The sequence below is a fragment of the Helianthus annuus genome, chromosome 15 (genome assembly GCF_002127325.2).
Source record: "Helianthus annuus cultivar XRQ/B chromosome 15, HanXRQr2.0-SUNRISE, whole genome shotgun sequence".
In the NCBI taxonomy this organism is placed as follows: Eukaryota; Viridiplantae; Streptophyta; class Magnoliopsida; order Asterales; family Asteraceae; genus Helianthus; species Helianthus annuus.
The window spans coordinates 65,967,100-65,987,264 of NC_035447.2; positions in this window are offsets into that span (position 1 = coordinate 65,967,100).

Genomic DNA, 20,165 nt, shown 5'->3' on the forward strand with positions numbered 1-20,165 from the left:
CCTTGTGTGATTTTTGACCAAAACAGTTTGGCGCCCACCGTGGGGCAATTGGTGCTTCATTCATAAGAAAGTTTTCTGTTGGTGATCATTCCGGATCGTTGCATACGAATACATGGCTTCATCGGTGAAGAATACCTCTACTGCGATGTCTGCGGTCAATTCATCTCAGGGCATTCCACCTTTGCCTCCACCACCAGCTGGATCTCAGAAAAATGCTGAGAAGAAACCAACTCCTATTTTCTCTAAACCTCCAACTTCTTCTGCTTCCTATACTCCCACTACTAGTGACATATTTACTTTGATTTTGCAAATGAGAGATCATATACAGCAACAGGACAAGACCAATGACAGGATCCTCAAAGAAATCGGAGATCTCAAGAAACAAAAGAAAGCGGCAGAAGATCATTCTCCACTAGTGCCCGAATCTTTGAATTTTGATACTCCGGTGATTACTTCTCAGCCATCAGAGGTTCCAGATATTCAACATGTGGGTGGACCAAGAGGAGTGCACTTCGGTTCAGCAATAGTGACTCAGGCATCAGGTTCATATTTCCAGCCAGCAGGATCCTATCCTCAGCATATGGGATCCTTCATGAATTCAGGAGCCTACTCAGGAGCACAGCAGGTTCAAGGATCCTCCTTTGTTCCAGGATCATCCCAGGTTCAAGGATCCTCCTTTGTTCCAGGATCATCCCAGTTTCAGGGATCCTTCCAGATGCCAGGATCCTTGAAGAGTTTGCAAACAGGAAGTTCAGATGTTCATCAGGGAGATTTCATTCCAATGCAGACCATTGCTTCCACTGGTCCCTCCATCATCCCAGAGTCCCAGCAATATGGATTCACATCCAGTGTTCCTAACTTGAACCCAATGGGAGGTAACACTTTTAATAATTCTCTTACCACTAACCATGGATTCATGCAGGATGCAGGTATCAACCATGTTATGGCCAAAGAGCTGCAAAAACTGAAGGATATGATATCAAGTGTTCCAGGGGTGGTCAAACCTATCCCGGAGATTGCAGATGGAAGCCATAAGATATCTCGTTTTGCACCACCAATTTGTGATGCTGAGATACCCAAAAGATTCCATATTCCAACTATGAAGCTGTATGATGGTTCAACGGATCCTGAGGAACACATAGCACAATACAGGGAGAGGATGGATATCAATCCGATTCCAGAAAGGTTAAAGGAAGCATGCCTATGCAAGGGATTTGGATCCACTCTTACTGGATCAGCTCTCAAATGGCTGCTAAGTCTTCCCCCTTACTCTATTACTTCATTTCCTAATCTAGTTAACTTATTCAATAATCAATTTTCTTGTAGTAGAAAATTTGAACGATTAACTAGTGATTTATATAGGATAACTCAGGGTCATAATGAATCATTAAGGGATTATATAACCAAATTTAGTAAAGAATCCTTGGACATTCCCAACTTGGATATAGCCACGGCTGTTGAGGCCTTCAAAATGGGATTGCTTAGGGATTCATTGTTCTATGATGATCTTGTTATGACACCATGCAGGAACCTAGATGAAGTAAGGACTCGGGCACTCAGGTTCATCCGGCTAGAGGATGACAAGAGGATCCAGGAGAGACTAGCAGGATCCTCAAAACAAGAAAAGCAAGGATCCTCGTTCAAGAACAACAAATTCAAATCTTATAACAGAACTGGCAACCAGAACGTGCATGCTGTTGACCAAGAAGATGATGATGAGGATCATCCTCCAATTTCTGAATATTGTTTTTCCGTTGATAACCATGAACTAATCCTTGCAATGCAGAATCTAGGAGAAAAAGCCAGATGGCCTAGAAAAAATGACAAACCGGCCGCAATTAAAGACAAATCAAAGTGGTGTGCATACCATGAGGATTTTGGGCATTTAACAGAGGAATGCATCACATTGAGAAAGGAAATTGGATATCTGCTGAGCAAGGGGCATTTCAAAGAGTTGCTGGGAAGAAAAAAGCCAAGGACTCAGGATCCTGAAAGGATCCCTGAAAAAGCTCCAGCCCCTCCGGCAGATGCACAAGTGATAAACTTTATTTCTGGAGGATCAGACATCTGTGGTACATCCTTCTCAGCAGCTAAAAGGCATGCAAAGGAAGCTAAAATGGATAATGGAGAAAGACCTATTCGAACATCGAGTGTCTCAGAAGGAAAAGTCATAACCTTTGATGAGGATGATCGCGTTGACATCCAGGATCCTCATCATGATAGTTTAGTTATTACTCTTTTTATTTCTAACCATTTTGTCCGCAGGATCCTTATTGACGGAGGAAGCTCAGTAAACATTATCCAGCTAGATGTTCTGAAGAAAATGGGTATCCCTGAATCAGAAATCACACCAAGATCCTCCGTGCTTGTGGGATTTAGTGGCGAAACTAAGAGAACCCTGGGGGACATCAAACTCCCAATTTATGTGGAAGGATTACATAATTATCAAAAATTTTGTGTTATTGACTGTTTATCTTGTTGTAATGTTATCCATGGCAGGCCCTGGATACACGATATGAAGGAAGTCCCATCCACCTACCATCAATGTGTGAAGCTCCCTAGCCCTTGGGGAATAGTCAAGATCGATAGTGATCAGCAGGAGGGTAAGGATTGTTATACTTCATCAATGAAACCAGCCTCGAAATCAAGGGAGCAATAGCAATTAAAGTATCCTCCAAGGGATGTATTGGAGGCAAGAGAGCAGGATGTGGTCGAAATCCTCATGGATCCTGATGATCCTGAATCCAAAATCTATATCGGATCAGGGATCCTTGGCAAGATGAAAGAAGACCTTGTATCCTTCCTCAAAAGAAGAAAGTCTACCTTTGCATGGAAACATGAGGATATGACAGGTATATCTAAAGATGTTATCACTCATAAACTTGGCATTGACAGGTCATTCAAACCAATCCATCAAAAAAGGAGGAAGTTTGCACCAGAAAGAAATGCCATTATCCATGAAGAGGTAGAGAGATTGCTACGAGCAGGTATTGTTAGGGCTGGATTTTCACAATACATGATCCTCACATGTGATCCTAACCAGTGATCCTTGTTTCTTTGGCAGATAGTGATCCTCAGCAGAGTTACAGGATCAGGATCACGGACCATCATAGGATCCTCATGCTAACAGTTGCTTTCGTTGAATTCAATGTTGTTTTGCAGGAATGACTAGCAGGATCCGCTCTTAGCATCACAATTAAAGGACACGTCTTCACAACTATGGCATGTGCTTAATCGGAGATGGACGTTGTGAAGGATATGGAAACTTGGCATGATTTAAGGGCGATAATTTAGGCTAGATTTACTTTTATTTCTAAAGGGGTAATGAGCTGATTATTAGTCTTTTTACCTAAAATAGGTCACCTACACTTGTATATATAACTCTCTTCCTCATTTGGAAGAACACACAACACAATTCTCACACGCTTAGACACACATTACGATAGTGATCCTTGTACTCAGCTCATTATCATCCGAAGTTGTAACCATATTTTGATATATTGAAGTTGGTGATCGGTAGTTGCCATCACCCGAGGTTTTTTATGCCGGAGATCATACACTGATCAAGGGCTTTTTCCTCGTATAAATCATTGTGTCTTTGCATATTTCTTACTAAAGTGATCCTTTACTTTTTCTATAAACCAAGCATCATACCCCATTTACATAAAGTTTGGTTGCATTATCCTTGTGTGATTTTTGACCAAAACAGTTTGGCGCCCACCGTGGGGCAATTGGTGCTTCATTCATAAGAAAACCTTTTGTTCGAAATCATTTCAAAGAATTACATGGCTTCATCATTGAAAAACATGTCCACGGCGATGTCTGCAGTCACCTCGTCTCAGAACACTCTGCCTCCTCCACCGGCAGGATCCCAGAAGAATGCTGAGAAGAGACCAACTCCTACTAACTCTAAGCCTCCATCTTCTCCTGCTATGAATTCTTATACTCCCAGTACTAGTGACGTATTAACTTTGATTTTGCAGATGAAGGATCGCATGCAGCGGCAGGATGAAACTAATGAAAGGATCCTCAGGGAAATTGGAGATCTCAAAAGACAAAAGAAAACGGCAGAGGATCATTCCCCACTGATGCCCAAATCCTTGAGCTTTGATACTCCAATGATCACTTCTCAGCCATCGGAAATTCCAGACGTGCAAATTATGGGAGAATCAAGAGGATTGCACCTCGGATCAACAGCAATGACTCAGGCATCAGACTCACACTTTCAGCCGGCAGGATCCTATCCCCAGCATACGGGATCCTTCATGAATTCGGGAGCCTATCCGGGAGCACAGCAGTTTCAAGGATCCTACTTTGTTCCAGGATCATCCCAGGGTCAAGGATCCTCCTTCGTTCCAGGATCCTTCCAGATACCAGGATCCTCCCAGATGCCAGGATCCCTAAAAAGTTTGCAAACAGGAAGTCTAGATGTCCATCAAGGGGACTTCATTCCAATGCAGACCATTGCTTCCACTGGTCCCTCCGTTATTCCAGAATCCCAGCAATATGGATTCACTAACTTGAACCCAATGGGAGGTAACACTTTAAATAATTATCATACCACTAACCATGGATTCATGCAGGATACAGGTATCAATCATGCTATGGCCAGGGAATTGCAGAAGCTAAAAGATATGATCTCAAGTGTTCCAGGGGTAGTCAAGCCTATCCCAGAGATTGCAGATGGAAGCCACAAGGTATCTCGCTTTGCACCACCAATTTGTGATGCAGAGGTACCCAAAAGGTTCCATATCCCTACTATGAAGCTGTATGATGGTACAACGGATCCAGAGGAGCACATAGCACAATACAGGGAGAGGATGGAGATCAATCCTATCCCAGAAAAGTTGAAGGAAGCATGCCTATGTAAAGGATTTGGATCCACTCTTACTGGATCAGCACTTAAGTGGCTGCTAAGTCTTCCCCCTTACTCTATTACTTCATTTGCTAATTTAGTTAATTTATTCAATAACCAATTCTCTTGTAGTAGAAAATTTGAAAGATTAACCAGTGATTTATATAGGGTAACTCAAGGTCATAATGAATCATTAAGGGATTATATAACTAAATTTAGTAAAGAATCCTTGGACATTCCCAACTTGGATATGGCTACGGCTGTTGAAGCCTTCAAAATGGGACTGCTTAAAGATTCACTATTCTATGATGATCTTGTTATGACACCATGCAGGAATCTAGATGAAGTAAGAACTCGGGCACTCAGGTTCATCCGGCTAGAGGATGACAAGAGGATCCAGGAGAGACAAGTAGGATCCTCAAAACAGGAGAAGCAAGGATCCTCCTTCAAGAACAACAAATTCAAATCCTACCATAGAAATGAGAACCAGAATGTGCATGCTGTTGACCAAGAAGAGGATGATGAAGATTATCCTCCAATCTCAGAATATTGTTTCTCCGTTGATAATCATGAACTAATCCTTGCAATGCAGAATCTAGGTGAAAAAGCTAGGTGGCCCAGGAAGAATGATAAACCATCCGGGACTAAAGACAAGTCAAAATGGTGTGCATACCATGAGGATTTCGGGCATCTGACTGAAGAATGCATAGCTTTAAGAAAAGAGATTGGATATCTGTTAAGCAAGGGGCACCTAAAAGAATTGTCGGGAAGAAAAAAGCAAAGGACTCAGGATCCTGAAAGGATCCCTGAAAAGGCTCCAGCACCTCCGGCAAATGCACAAGTGATCAACTTTATTTCCGGAGGATCAGACATCTGTGGTACATCCTTCTCGGCGGCCAAAAGGCATGCAAAGGAGTCAAAAATGGATAATGGAGAAAGACCTATTAGAACATCAAGTGTCTCAGAGGGGAAGATAATAACGTTTGATGAGGATGATCGCATTAACATTCAGGATCCTCATCATGATAGTTTGGTTATTACTCTCTTTATCTCTAACCATTTTGTCCGCAGGATCCTTATCGATGGAGGAAGCTCAGTGAACATTATCCAGCTTGATGTTCTGAAGAAAATGGGTATTCCAGAATCAGACATCACACCAAGATCCTCCGTGCTTGTAGGATTCAGTGGAGAAACGAAGAAAACTCTGGGGGACATCAAACTCCCAATCTACGTGGAAGGATTACATAATTACCAGAAATTTTGTGTTATTGACTGTCTATCTTGTTGCAATGTTATCCTTGGCAGGCCTTGGATACATGATATGAAAGCAGTCCCATCCACCTACCATCAATGTGTGAAGCTCCCTAGCCCATGGGGAATAATCAAGATCGACAGTGATCAGCAGGAGGCTAAGGATTGTTATACCTCATCCATGAAGCCAACCTCGAAGCCAAGGGAGCAATAGCAATTACAGTATCCTCCGAGGAATGTCTTGGAGGCAAGGGAACAAGATGTGGACGAAATCCTCTTGGATCCTAGTGATCCTGAATCAAAAATCTATATCGGATCAGGGATCCTTGGCAAGATGAAAGAAGACTTAATATCCTTCCTCAAAAGAAGAAAATCTACCTTTGCTTGGAAACATGAAGATATGACAGGTATATCTAAGGATATTATTACTCACAAACTTGGCATTGACAGGTCTATCAAACCAATCCATCAAAAAAGGAGGAAGTTTGCACCAGAAAGGAATGCCATTATCCAAGAAGAAATAGAGAGACTACTTCGAGCAGGTATGATCAGAGAGGTAAAGTATCCAAAATGGTTAGCCAATGTGGTCGTTGTCCAAAAGAAAAACGGAAAGTGGAGGGTATGTGTCGATTTCACTGATCTGAATAAGGCATGTCCCAAGGATCCTTTCCCATTACCCCACATTGACTCCATGGTGGATGCAACAACGGGGCATGAACTGTTGACCTTTATGGATGCATCATCTGGATTCCAACAAATTCAGATGGAACCATCTGACCAAGAGGATACAGCCTTTATGACCCCAACAGGTTTGTATTGTTATATTGCCATGCCTTTTGGATTAAGAAATGCAAGTGCAACATATCAAAGGCTGGTGAATATGATGTTCAAAGATCAAATTGGACAAACTATGGAAGTATACATAGATGATATGGTAGTCAAATCAAAGAAAGCTGAGGATCACCTAAGGGATTTGGGAGAAGCATTTGATATCCTTGATAAATATAACATGAAGCTTAATCCTTCAAAATGCCACTTTGGTGTTAAGGCAGGAAAATTCCTAGGATATATGGTAACTCAGAGAGGCATTGAAGCAAGTCCGGAGCAAATTAAAGCACTAGTGAACATCAAGTCCCCTGCCAATGCTAAGGATGTGCAAAGGCTAACAGGCAGGATAGCAGCTCTGAACAGGTTCATATCTAAATCCTCAGAAAAATGTAAAGAATTTTACGATATCCTAAGGAAGAACAAGAAGTTTGAATGGACTGAGAAACATGAGAATGCTTTACAAGCCCTTAAAGAATATATGTCCTCAGCACCAGCATTAACAAAGCCTGAAAAAGGAGATGTGTTATCCTTATATTTGGCGGTATCCTCAACCGCTGTAAGTGCTGTCCTTGTTAAGGATCATGAAGGTACACAATATCCTATCTACTATGTAAGTAAGAGTTTACTTGATGCCGAATCCAGGTACTCACACCTCGAAAAACTTATTCTTGCATTAATCATGGCATCAACGAAGTTAAGGCATTATTTTGAAACCCATACTATTGTTGTTAGAACTAACTTTCCAATTAAGAATGTCCTCAGGAAACCAGAGATGTCAGGAAGAATGGCTAAGTGGGCAGTAAAGCTTAGTGCCCATGATATAAGATATGAGCCAAGAACAGCCATTAAATCCCAAGCATTAGCTGACTTTGTGGCTGATTTCAGTAGTGATCTACAAAAAGAAGCAGAATTGGAAGTCCAGCAGCTGGATGAAACCAAGGGTCCTTGGATACTACACACCGATGGATCCTCAAATGTCAAGGGCACATGGCTCGGGATACTACTAAAATCGCCACAGGGGGACATAATACCCCACTCCATAGCCTGTGAGTTCCAAGCAACTAACAATGAGGCTGAATATGAAGCCTTAATTGCTGGCTTGCAAATTGCTAAGGATATGGGGGTGAAATATCTTAAAGTATATGTAGACTCATTATTGATCACCAATCACTTTAATGGATCCTATACTGTTAAAGGTGAAAAACTAACCAAATATTTAGAGATAGTCAAAGAATTGGCACTCTCTTTTGTTTCTTTCAGCTTAACACAGGTACCAAGGGAGGATAACACGAAAGCTGATGCATTGGCCAACTTAGGATCATCCTTAAAAATTCCAGAAGATATAAGTATCCCTATCATCCATATCCTGGCTCCTGCTATTGAAAATCAAGTGGCCATGGAAATAGAAGAGGATACTGCAGTAATCCCTAGTGAAGAAGCTCAATCTTATGCAGGATCATGGATCTCACCAATCATGAGATACTTGCAATACGGGGAGATTCCGATGGGAGAAAATCCTAGAGCTTTCAGGATTAAGGTATCTCAATTTACAATCTTAAATAATGTGCTATATAAACGATCCCTTGCAGGACCATATTTAAGATGTATTGAGGATCCTGAAATTGAAGAAGTGTTGAGAGACTTCCATGAAGGAGATTGTGGAAACCACACTGGGGGCAGGGCATTGTTCTCAAGGATCCTTAGAACAGGATACTACTGGCCAACCATGAAAAGGGATGCTGTAGAATATGCTAGGAAATGTGATCCTTGTCAAAGACACAGCAATATCCTTCATCAACTAGCTGAATTGCTACACCCCATACCATCCTCTTGGCCATTCATGAGTTGGGGAATGGATATAGTTGGCAAGCTCCCTAAAGCACCTGGTGGAAAAGTATTTATGCTTGCCATGACTGACTACTTCTCTAAGTGGATAGAAGCTGAAGCTTTTGCTCAAGTCAGAGAAAAAGAAGTTATATCCTTTATCAAAAGAAACATTATAACAAGATTTGGCATCCCCTCTGAAATTGTATGTGATAATGGTTCCCAATTCATTGGAAGTAGAACCACTAACTTTTGTGACAGTTGGGGAATTAAGATGATAACTTCAACACCAGTTCATCCGCAAGCCAATGGCCAAGCAGAATCATCCAACAAGATCATCAACAACAATCTGAAGAAGAAGCTAGGATCCAAGAAGGGAAAATGGGCAGAGGAGTTACCTTATGTGCTATGGGCTGACAGGACAACTCCCAAGAATGCCACTGGTCAAACACCTTTTTCTTTAGTATTTGGGGCAGAAGCAGTGATCCCAACAGAGATGGTGATCCCAACTGCTAGAACGAGTGCTCGTGATCCTGAAGAGAATGCTACAATCCTGGCTCAGGACTTGGATACTATTGAGGAAATCAGGGATCTGGCTAGGATAAGGATGGCAAGCTACCAACAAAGAATGGCTGGTGCTTACAACAAAAATGTTAGGATAAGGAAGTTTCAAGTCGGAGATATGGTGTTGAGAAAAGCATTCCAAAACACTATTAATCCTGCTAACGGGAAGTTAGCACCAAAGTGGGAAGGCCCTTACTTGATTGAAGCTGAAGCAGGAAAGGGGGTATACAGATTGCTAACCATGGAAGGAAACTTGTTACCAAGAGCCTGGAATGCTGTTCACTTAAAGAGATACTTTATGTGAACATGATCCTTCAAGCATGTGATCCTTACATTGAAGTATCCTCGAAGGATCCCGGTGATGTCAGTGGTCCTTACTCTGGTAATATCCTTATCTTAAAACTATTACATTTCCTTACTTTTTACCAAAGGATAAGGATCCTGTATCCTTCATCCTCTTCTCACGAACCATTTGAGTTATGATAGTTCAGGTATCTTCAGCACATCGTTAAAGATCTTCAAAAGCACCACAGATCCTTGGGTTCAACCCCAGTTATCTTTGGGATTATCCCCAGTTTCCGCCAGCAACGCACGATGATCCTGATATAGTTCACGTCTTTGGGACCAGTACCCACTTCCGGGGCTGACAACCTCATCGTACTGGCTATACCCAGGATCCTACGTATAATGGTAGACGTACCATACATCCGTTCATAAGGTTTCTAACGTTTTCACGTTAGCTAAGGTTTTGACATTTTCATGTCACTAAGTTTGGATAGTCGCCAGTAAGGGCCATACTCCAGTTTACATACGATCCTTTGGGCTTGTCCCCAGTTATCCTTTGGGCTTGTCCCCAGTTATCCTTTGGGCTTGTCCCCAGTGATCCTTTGGGATCATCCCCAGTTATCCTTTGGGCATGTCCCCAGCTACTAATTTATCTTTTACATTGGCTTAGTCCCAAGTTATGTTCCATTTTTCAGGTTCTCGAAGTTAAACAAATAAGGATCCTTAATCCTTGTTATCCGTTAAAATTTCACTTATGGTTATCTTGATTAAAGGTTAGGATCCTAACTTGGATCCTCAGGTATGATCCTTGACTATTCTGATTATACTGAACAACCCTTACACTTTGACAACTAAGCCTATGATCCTTGAAAATTTTCAATGATAGGATATTTGATCTAGGATCATATCCTAAATTTATTAAACATGGTTTGCTCAACCCTTGCTACTCTAACAAATATGTTTCTAAAAACTGGAAAATAAGAAGATAAATAAAGGATAACAACACGAGATAAGCCAGAAAGATTAAAGTTATATTATTAACAAAAGGATCTTGAACCCTTTCAAAAAGTTGTCAAAATTGCCAACCCACATTTCTACCAGCAAAACGTGGCCCGTCCACATGGGTTGGCAAAGGGTGTCCATTGTCTATGCGGTCTTAGCAGGTGCAGGAAGTTAAAGGCGGCAGGATCACAAAGGCTTCATCCCCCAAACAGAGGATCCCTCCACCATTTGCGATCCTACCTATTGTTCAAAGGATCCAGGATCCTTAACCCTAGAAGCTATTGTTTAAGTACAGACCATCAATTGTTTCAAACATCAACAACCATGAAAACCACTACCAAACTTAAAAAATTGGGCTCCGGCCTAGTCTCGAAATATCCATCATCGCCCAATCCAGCAGCTCACACCTTTGCTGCTCCATCACCACCAGCTTCTCCACCCTGATCCATGCCAGTATCACCACCTTCAAGCATAGGGATATCCTCAGCTTCATCATCGTCCTCCAATTCCCCCAGCCTTGCCTTCCAGCCTTCCACATCCCATGTGCCTTTGTCAAAGGAAGGATCCTGAGCCTCCGCAGCCATCTGCAGCTGGATTTTGTACATGGTTATCGCAGCAGAGACCTTAGCATCCTGGGTGATGTCACGCTTCTCGTAGTCAAAGCTGATCAGTGCTTTGACAGCTTTATCCTTGGTAGCCCGGAGCTCCTTCTCAAGATCAGCTATCTTGAGATCCTTCAGCACACCCATCTGTTGAAGGTCGGCAATCTGGCGGTCTTGATCTTCAACGTGATTAACATAAGTCTCTATTTCGGTAAATCTCTGCAAGAAAAACAGGATATGACGTCAGACACAGGTGATTCTCAAAACCATCAGGATAACCAACAGGGGCAATGATCCTTACCTCATTGACATAGTCGAGAAACTGTTGGCGGAGCAGAGGAAATCCTTGAAGATCCTCCGGAGCCTTCCTCTTCTTTCCCTTACCCCTAGTGGATAATTTAGGGGCTGAAGCAGAGGGACTGGCAGCAGGAGTCTTCTTCCTCGAAGACTTGACGTTGGCAAGATCATCAATCCCAAACAAGGAGGCAGACTTGGCGGACTTAGCAGATTTCCCAGCACCTACACAATCAAAACAAGATAAGTCTCCTAACTAATTTAATATTTTTGCATAGAACTTACTTTTTGGTAAGGATACTTACTTGACATTGTGGCAGATGCGGAGGATACTTCTTGTGAATCTTGGATGGTGACTTGAAAACTTCTGGTCTCAGGATCAAGCTTCTTGAAAGCTAAAACTCTCTCTCTTGCAGCAGGAGTTAACTTGAGATGAGTAACGGATATAGCTGAAAAAACACAAAAAAGACATTAGTGATCCTCATCATAAGAGACAAGTCTGATGGTGATCCTTCCAGGATCCTCTATCCTACCATGAGTAGCCCACTCCTTGGGCAGATCCTCCCCGTTAGGGATGGTATCCCTCCTAACAAAGAAGAATCGTCGCTTCCAGTTGGTATCATTTTTTGTGACCTTAAAAACAGGGTGATCCTCTCCAGCTTTCCGTTTCAACAAGTATCGACAGGAACCAAATGTGGTAAGATCATATAACTCGGCCAGCTCCGGCATCCCTAAATCAATCCCCTCCTGCTCAATGATCCTCTCAAGGGTACACAGAACCCTCCAGATCATCGGCATGGCCTGGATATAGGACATACCGGTCAGAGAAAAGAAGGATTGGGTGAAGGCTGGAAAAGGATATGAATATCCTATGGTAAACGGAGTTGCAGGAAAAGCCACCCAGGCGTCGGAAACGAAATCACTCAGAGCGGTGGGAGTAAAAGACTTGAAGACGGTATCCGCCGGAAAACAGTGACGGATCCTATCAACATGAGCATCAGTAAAGCAGCACCTCTCCGTGGGAGAGTCCTTGACGATCCCTTGGCTTTTCAAGGGACTGATCTTCTTGCGATCCTTGTGAGGGGAATTTCGGAGCAACATACTCTTGGCAGGATAAAAGCAGAAAAACAGAGCAAGAGAGGGAAGAAAGAGAAGGGAATACCTGATCAATCTTCGGTAGAGATTATAAAGGGAGAATATCTTGAATTTAAATGAAGATTGATCCTAACCCTATCTCCTATTTATAATCATGATTTGCAGGGATGTCACCTCAATGACGTAAAGGTTGCAACGGCTAGTTCGAGATTAACGGCTAGTTATCCGAATTGTTCGTTGCAGATAAGATCAAAGCAAAATATAACTCGTTAATTTACAATAAACTCCTTATATTTTGGGGGCAATTGTTAGGGCTGGATTTTCACAATACATGATCCTCACATGTGATCCTAACTAGTGATCCTTGTTTCTTTGGCAGATAGTGATCCTCAGCAGAGTTACAGGATCAGGATCACGGACCATCATAGGATCCTCATGCTAACAGTTGCTTTCGTTGAATTCAATGTTGTTTTGCAGGAATGACTAGCAGGATCCGCTCTTAGCATCACAATTAAAGGACACGTCTTCACAACTATGGCATGTGCTTAATCGGAGATGGACGTTGTGAAGGATATGGAAACTTGGCATGATTTAAGGGCGATAATTTAGGCTAGATTTACTTTTATTTCTAAAGGGGTAATGAGCTGATTATTAGTCTTTTTACCTAAAATAGGTCACCTACACTTGTATATATAACTCTCTTCCTCATTTGGAAGAACACACAACACAATTCTCACACGCTTAGACACACATTACGATAGTGATCCTTGTACTCAGCTCATTATCATCCGAAGTTGTAACCATATTTTGATATATTGAAGTTGGTGATAGGTAGTTGCCATCACCCGAGGTTTTTTATGCCGGAGATCATACACTGATCAAGGGCTTTTTCCTCGTATAAATCATTGTGTCTTTGCATATTTCTTACTAAAGTGATCCTTTACTTTTTCTATAAACCAAGCATCATACCCCATTTACATAAAGTTTGGTTGCATTATCCTTGTGTGATTTTTGACCAAAACAGGTATGATTAGAGAAGTAAAGTATCCAAGATGGCTGGCCAATGTGGTTGTTGTTCAAAAGAAAAATGGAAAGTGGAGGGTATGTGTCGAGTTCACTGATTTAAATAAGGCATGTCCCAAGGATCCTTTCCCATTACCCCACATTGACTCCATGGTGGATGCAACGGCGGGTCATGAACTGTTAACTTTTATGGATGCCTCATCTGGATTCCAACAAATTCAGATGGAACCATCTGACCAAGAGGATACGGCTTTTATGACCCCAACCGGTTTATATTGTTATATTGCTATGCCGTTTGGATTAAGGAATGCAGGTGCAACATATCAAAGGCTGGTGAATATGATGTTCAAGGATCAGATTGGACAGACTATGGAAGTGTACATAGATGATATGGTGGTGAAATCCATAAAAGCTGAGGATCACCTAAGAGACTTGGAGGAAGCATTTGATATCCTTGACAGATATAACATGAAGCTTAATCCTTCAAAATGTCACTTTGGTGTTAAAGCAGGTAAATTCTTAGGATATATGGTAACCAAGAGGGGCATTGAAGCAAGCCCGGAACAAATCAAAGCATTGGTGAATATCAAATCTCCTGCCAAGGCTAAGGATGTGCAAAGGCTAACAGGCAGGATAGCAGCTTTAAACAGATTTATATCCAAATCCTCAGAGAAGTGTAAAGATTTCTATGATATCCTAAGGAAGAACAAGAAATTTGAGTGGACTGAGAAGCATGAGAGTGCTTTACAAGCCTTCAAAGAATACCCATCCTCAGCTCCAGCGTTGATAAAACCAGAAAAAGGAGATGTGTTATCCTTATATCTTGCGGTATCCTCAAAAGCAGTAAGTGCAGTCCTTGTTAAGGATCATGAAGGTACACAATATCCTGTCTATTATGTAAGTAAGAGTTTAGTTGATGCTGAATCCAGGTATTCACACCTTGAAAACCTTATTCTTGCAATAATTATGGCATCTACTAAGTTAAGACATTATTTTGAAACTCATGTTATTGTTGTTAGAACTAATTTTCCAATTAAGAATATCCTCAGGAAACCAGAGATGTCCGGAAGGATGGCTAAGTGGGCAGTAAAGCTTAGTGCCTATGATATAAGATATGAGCCTAGAACAGCCATCAAATCCCAAGCATTAGCAGACTTTGTGGCTGATTTCAGTAGTCATTTACAAAAGGAAGCCGAATTGGAAGTCCAGCAGCTGGAGGAGACCAAGGATCCTTGGATACTACATACTGATGGATCCTCAAATGTCAAAGGCACGGGGCTTGGTATACTACTAAAATCGCCACAGGGGGACATAATACCCCACTCCATAGCTTGTGAGTTCCAAGCCACTAACAATGAGGCTGAATATGAAGCCTTGATTGCTGGTTTACAAATTGCTAAGCATATGGGGATCAGGTATCTTGAGGTATACGTGGATTCATTGTTAATCACTAATCACTTTAATGGATCCTATGCTGTTAAAGGTGAAAAACTAACTAAATATTTAGAGATAGTCAAAGAATTGGCACTCTCCTTTGTTTTCTTTAGTTTGACACAGGTACCAAGGGAAGAAAATACAGAAGCTGATGCATTGGCTAACCTAGGATCATCTTTGAAGATCCCGGAGGATATAAGTATCCCCATTATCCATATCCTGGCTCCTGCTATTGAAAATCAAGTGGCCATGGAAATAGAAGAGGATTCTGCAATGATCCCTAGTGAGGATACTCAATCTTGTTCAGGATCATGGATCTCACCAATCATGAGATACTTACAACACGGAGAGATTCCTATGGGAGAAAACCCTAGGGCTTTCAGAATTAAGGTATCTCAATTCACAATCTTAAATAATATGTTGTATAAGCGATCTCTTGCAGGACCATATTTAAGATGTATCGAGGATCCTGAAGTTCAAGAAGTTTTAAAAGACTTCCATGAAGGAGATTGTGGAAACCACACTGGGGGCAGGGCATTGTTCTCAAGGATCTTAAGGACAGGATACTACTGGCCAACTATGAAAAGGGATGCTGTGGAGTATGCTAAGAAGTGTGATCCTTGCCAAAGACACAACAATATCCTTCATCAGCCGGCTGAATTTCTACATCCTATATCCTCCTCTTGGACATTTATGAGATGGGGGATGGATATAGTTGGCAAGCTCCCAAAGGCACCTGGTGGAAAAGTGTTCATGCTTGCTATGACTGATTACTTCTCCAAGTGGATAGAGGCTGAAGCTTTTACCCAAGTCAGAGAGAAGGAAGTTATATCCTTTATTAAGAGAAATATTATAACTAGATTTGGCATTCCTTCTGAAATTATATGTGATAATGGTTCCCAATTTATTGGGGGCAGAACTACTAACTTTTGTGACAGCTGGGGGATTAAGATGATAACATCAACACCAGTCCACCCACAAGCTAATGGTCAAGCAGAATCATCCAACAAGATCATCATCAACAATTTGAAGAAGAAACTTGGATCCAAGAAAGGGAAATGGGCAGAAGAATTACCTTATGTGCTTTGGGCTGATAGGACAACCCCCAAGAATGCTACTGGCCAAACACCATTCTCTTTGGTATTTGGGGCAAAATCAGTGATCCCAACAGAAATGGTGGTTCCAACTGCTAGAACAAGTACCCGTGATCCTGAGAAAAATGACGAGAACCTGGCTCAAGACTTGGATACTATTGAGGAAATCAGGGATTTGGCTAGGATAAGGATGGCTAGCTACCAACAAAGAATGGCTGGTGCTTACAACAAAAATGTCAGGATAAGGAAATTCCAAGTTGGGGATATGGTATTGAGAAAAGCATTCCAGAATACCACCAATCCTGCTGATGGAAAATTGGCACCAAAATGGGAAGGCCCTTATTTGATTGAAGCTGAAGCAGGAAAAGGGGCATATAGATTGCTAACCATGGAAGGTGATTTGCTACCAAGAGCCTGGAATGCTGTCCACTTGAAGAAATATTTCATGTGAGCAGGATCCTCCTGGCACATCTGATCCTTACATTAGAGGTATCCTTGAAGGATCCTTAAGGTGTCAATGATCCTTACTCTGGTAATATCCTAATCTTGAACTATTTTATTTTCTTATTTTCTTATTTTCTTATTTAAGGATAAGGATCATGTATCCTTTATCCTTCTCTCACAAGATTTTGAGTTTTGATAGTCCAGGTATCCTTAGCATATTGTTGATAATCTTCAGAAGCAATTCAGATCCTTGGGTTTAACCCCAGTTGTTTGGGCTTGTCCCCAGTTATCCTTGGGCTTGTCCCCAGTTTCGCCTGTAGCGCACGATGATCCTTGTATAGTTCAAGTCTTTGGGACCAGTACTCGCTTAAGGGCTGATAATTCCATTGTACTGGCTATACCTAGGATCCTACGTATAATGGTAGACGTACCATACATCCGTTCCTAAGTTTCTAACGTTTTCACGTTAGCTAAGGTTTTGGCATTATCATGTCACTAAGTTTGGATAGTCGCCAGTGTTATGGGTGAAATTCTGAGCCCATATCCTGGAAAGTATCTTGATATATATCTTGTTTATGTTGTATCTGTTTACATCCGGGATGCTAGTTCAGGATATTGGTAACATCCTGAATGGTATCCTCGGGATTACAAATGGATTATATGCAGGCACGTGGGTTAGAAGCTAGTAACGTTAACAAGACCTGTTCCACGGAAGACTCGGTCCAAGTCGTTCAAGGGAAGACGTTGAAGCCGTATTACTTGGTCCATAACGTTCATAATGGAATATTCGGAGTAGCCCATATTTGTAGGGATTATTGTTTGTAATTCGTTACTATAAATAGGTGGGTATATCAGATCAACTAGGACATCACAACCACACTCGCTACACTCTGACACTTGCTCTCTCGCAACTTTCACACAAATTCATTGTAACACTTAGCGATCTGATCTATATCCTGCACTGTATCCTGAAGTTTAAAGCAATAAGAAGAACAAGGCAGCTGCGATTGTCAGCTCCTGAGGTTTTATGCCGGCGATCTAGATTGATCAAGGGCTTTCCTCGTACATCTCGTGTCATTTACTTTACTTTCTTGCTCATTGTTTGATCGTGGACACAGCTCAATATCCTGGGCCGTATCCTGAACACTGTTCTTCCAAACAAGATAACTGGCATATTTTCAACACATTTTTTAGCACACTACCTCACTTAACTAATTTGATCACTTAATTGCTTCGGTAATTTTTGACCAAAACAATTTGGCGCCCACCGTGGGGCAAGTGGTGCTCTCTTTACTAAAAATCTTTGTGAAATAGCTAATCGGTTTTTTGTTTTCAAAACTTTTTGCCACATTGTTTACAATGGCCTCAAGATCAAACATGAGCTCTTCTACTGTGTCTGCTACAACTTCTGCAACAGTTGGTCCGGTGCTTCCACCACCTCCTCAAAGGATGCCAGCCTCTACACAATCTCAAGATGTTATCCCTACTCGGAGTGTCCAGGGATCTGCTCCTGTTTTAGCTTCTAACGATGAAATTCTAACCTTGTTTGGAAGTGTGCAGGAACAAATGAGGCAGCAACAGGAAACGAACCAAATGATTTTAAGGGAAATACAACTCCTGAAGTCTGGCTCGAGCAGATCTGCTAAGGATAATGTCACTCCATTACACCCTAGAGCGTTGAACTTTAGTTCAGCTGTGTATACTGAGGATAACAGGGGGAATATTGTGCCCAACCTTCCTCAGAACCATACTCCTGAAATACCCTCCTCGGTCAGGATATCAACCATGAGGAGCTCAGGATATGCTTCAGGATATGGGCAAAATCCTCCAACGGGTAACGTATCAAATGATAATAATGCTATTACCACTAACAGTGTTGGATCTTTGCAGGATACAACTGTAACGTCAGAATTGTCCAGGGAGCTTCAGAAATTAAAGGATATGATATCCAGTGTACCTAGGGTGGTGCAGCCAATCCCTGAAGTATCCCAGGATAGCCACAGGATATCTCGGTTCGCGCATCCTATATGTGATGCTGAAATCCCAAAAAGATTTCAGACTCCGAACATGAAGCTTTACGACGGAACCACGGATCCTGAAGAGCATATTGCCCAGTATAGGGAAAGGATGGAGATCAACCCTATCCCTCCAGATCTCAAGGAAGCGTGCTTGTGCAAGGGTTTTGGTTCAACCTTGACAGGATCAGCTTTAAAATGGCTCCTGAATGTTCCTCCACATTCGATTACATCTTTTGCTCACTTAGTAAATTTATTTAATAGTCAGTTTTCTTGTAGTAGAAGTTTTGAAAAATTAACAAGTGATCTCTACAGGATAACACAAGGGCCTCAGGAATCCCTTAGGGATTATGTGAACAAGTTCAGCCGGGAATCACTAGACATTCCCCATCTTGATGTAGCAACAGCTGTGCAAGCTTTCAAGATGGGACTGCAAAAGGATTCTCAATTTTATCAAGACCTTGTAATGAACCCATGCAGGAACCTGGATGAAGCCCAGAACAGGGCTCTAAGATATATTCGGTTGGAGGATGACAGAAAGATGCAAGAAAGGATGAATGCATCCTCAACATACGAGTCGACTAACAGGAAATCGGAATCCTCATATAAGCCATATCGCTCTAAGCCATATAGCAGAAATGATAACAAGAGAGTAAATGCTGTTGAAGACGAGGATCCTGAAGAATATCCTGAATTATCTGAATATTGTTTTTCTGTTAATATACCTGAACTAATGTATGCTATGCAGGGTTTGGGAGACAAGGCAAGATGGCCTAGAAAAAATCAACAAAAAGCAGATTGGAAAGACAAATCGAAATGGTGTGCTTTCCACGAAGATTTTGGACATATGACCGAAGATTGCATTGCTCTGAGGAAAGAAATAAGCTATCTTCTGAGCAAGGGATATTTGAAAGATCTCTTAGGAAGAAAGAAGAATAAGGGTCAGGATACTGAGAAGGATCCTGAGCGAGCGGCATCACCTCCCGCCGATGCCAAGATAATCAACTTCATTTCAGGGGGATCCGACATTTGTGGAACTTCGTATTCGGCAGCAAAGAGACATGCAAAGGAAGCTAAAGCCGAGAGGGGAGACAAACCTGTCAGGATGACTACCCTCACAACTGACAAAGTCATCACTTTTGATGCAGATGACAGGGATACTGTCCAGGATCCTCACCATGATGTTCTGGTAATAACGTTGTATGTGGCTAACCATTTTGTACGCAGGATACTGGTTGATAATGGCAGCTCCGTCAACATAATACAACTGGAGACTCTGAAGAGAATGAATGTGTCTCCGATGGATATCACTTCAAAGTCCACTGTGCTCGTTGGTTTAAGTGGAGAAGCTAGAAAGACAGTGGGAGAGATAAAGCTGCCCGTATATGTCGAAGGAGTCAACAAGATGCAATGTTTCTGTGTGATGGACTCTCTATCCTGCTATAACATCATCCTAGGAAGACCATGGATCCACGATATGAAGGCCGTGCCATCAACATATCATCAATGCATCAAGATCCCTACCCCTTGGGGGGTTGTCAAGATCGACAGTGAT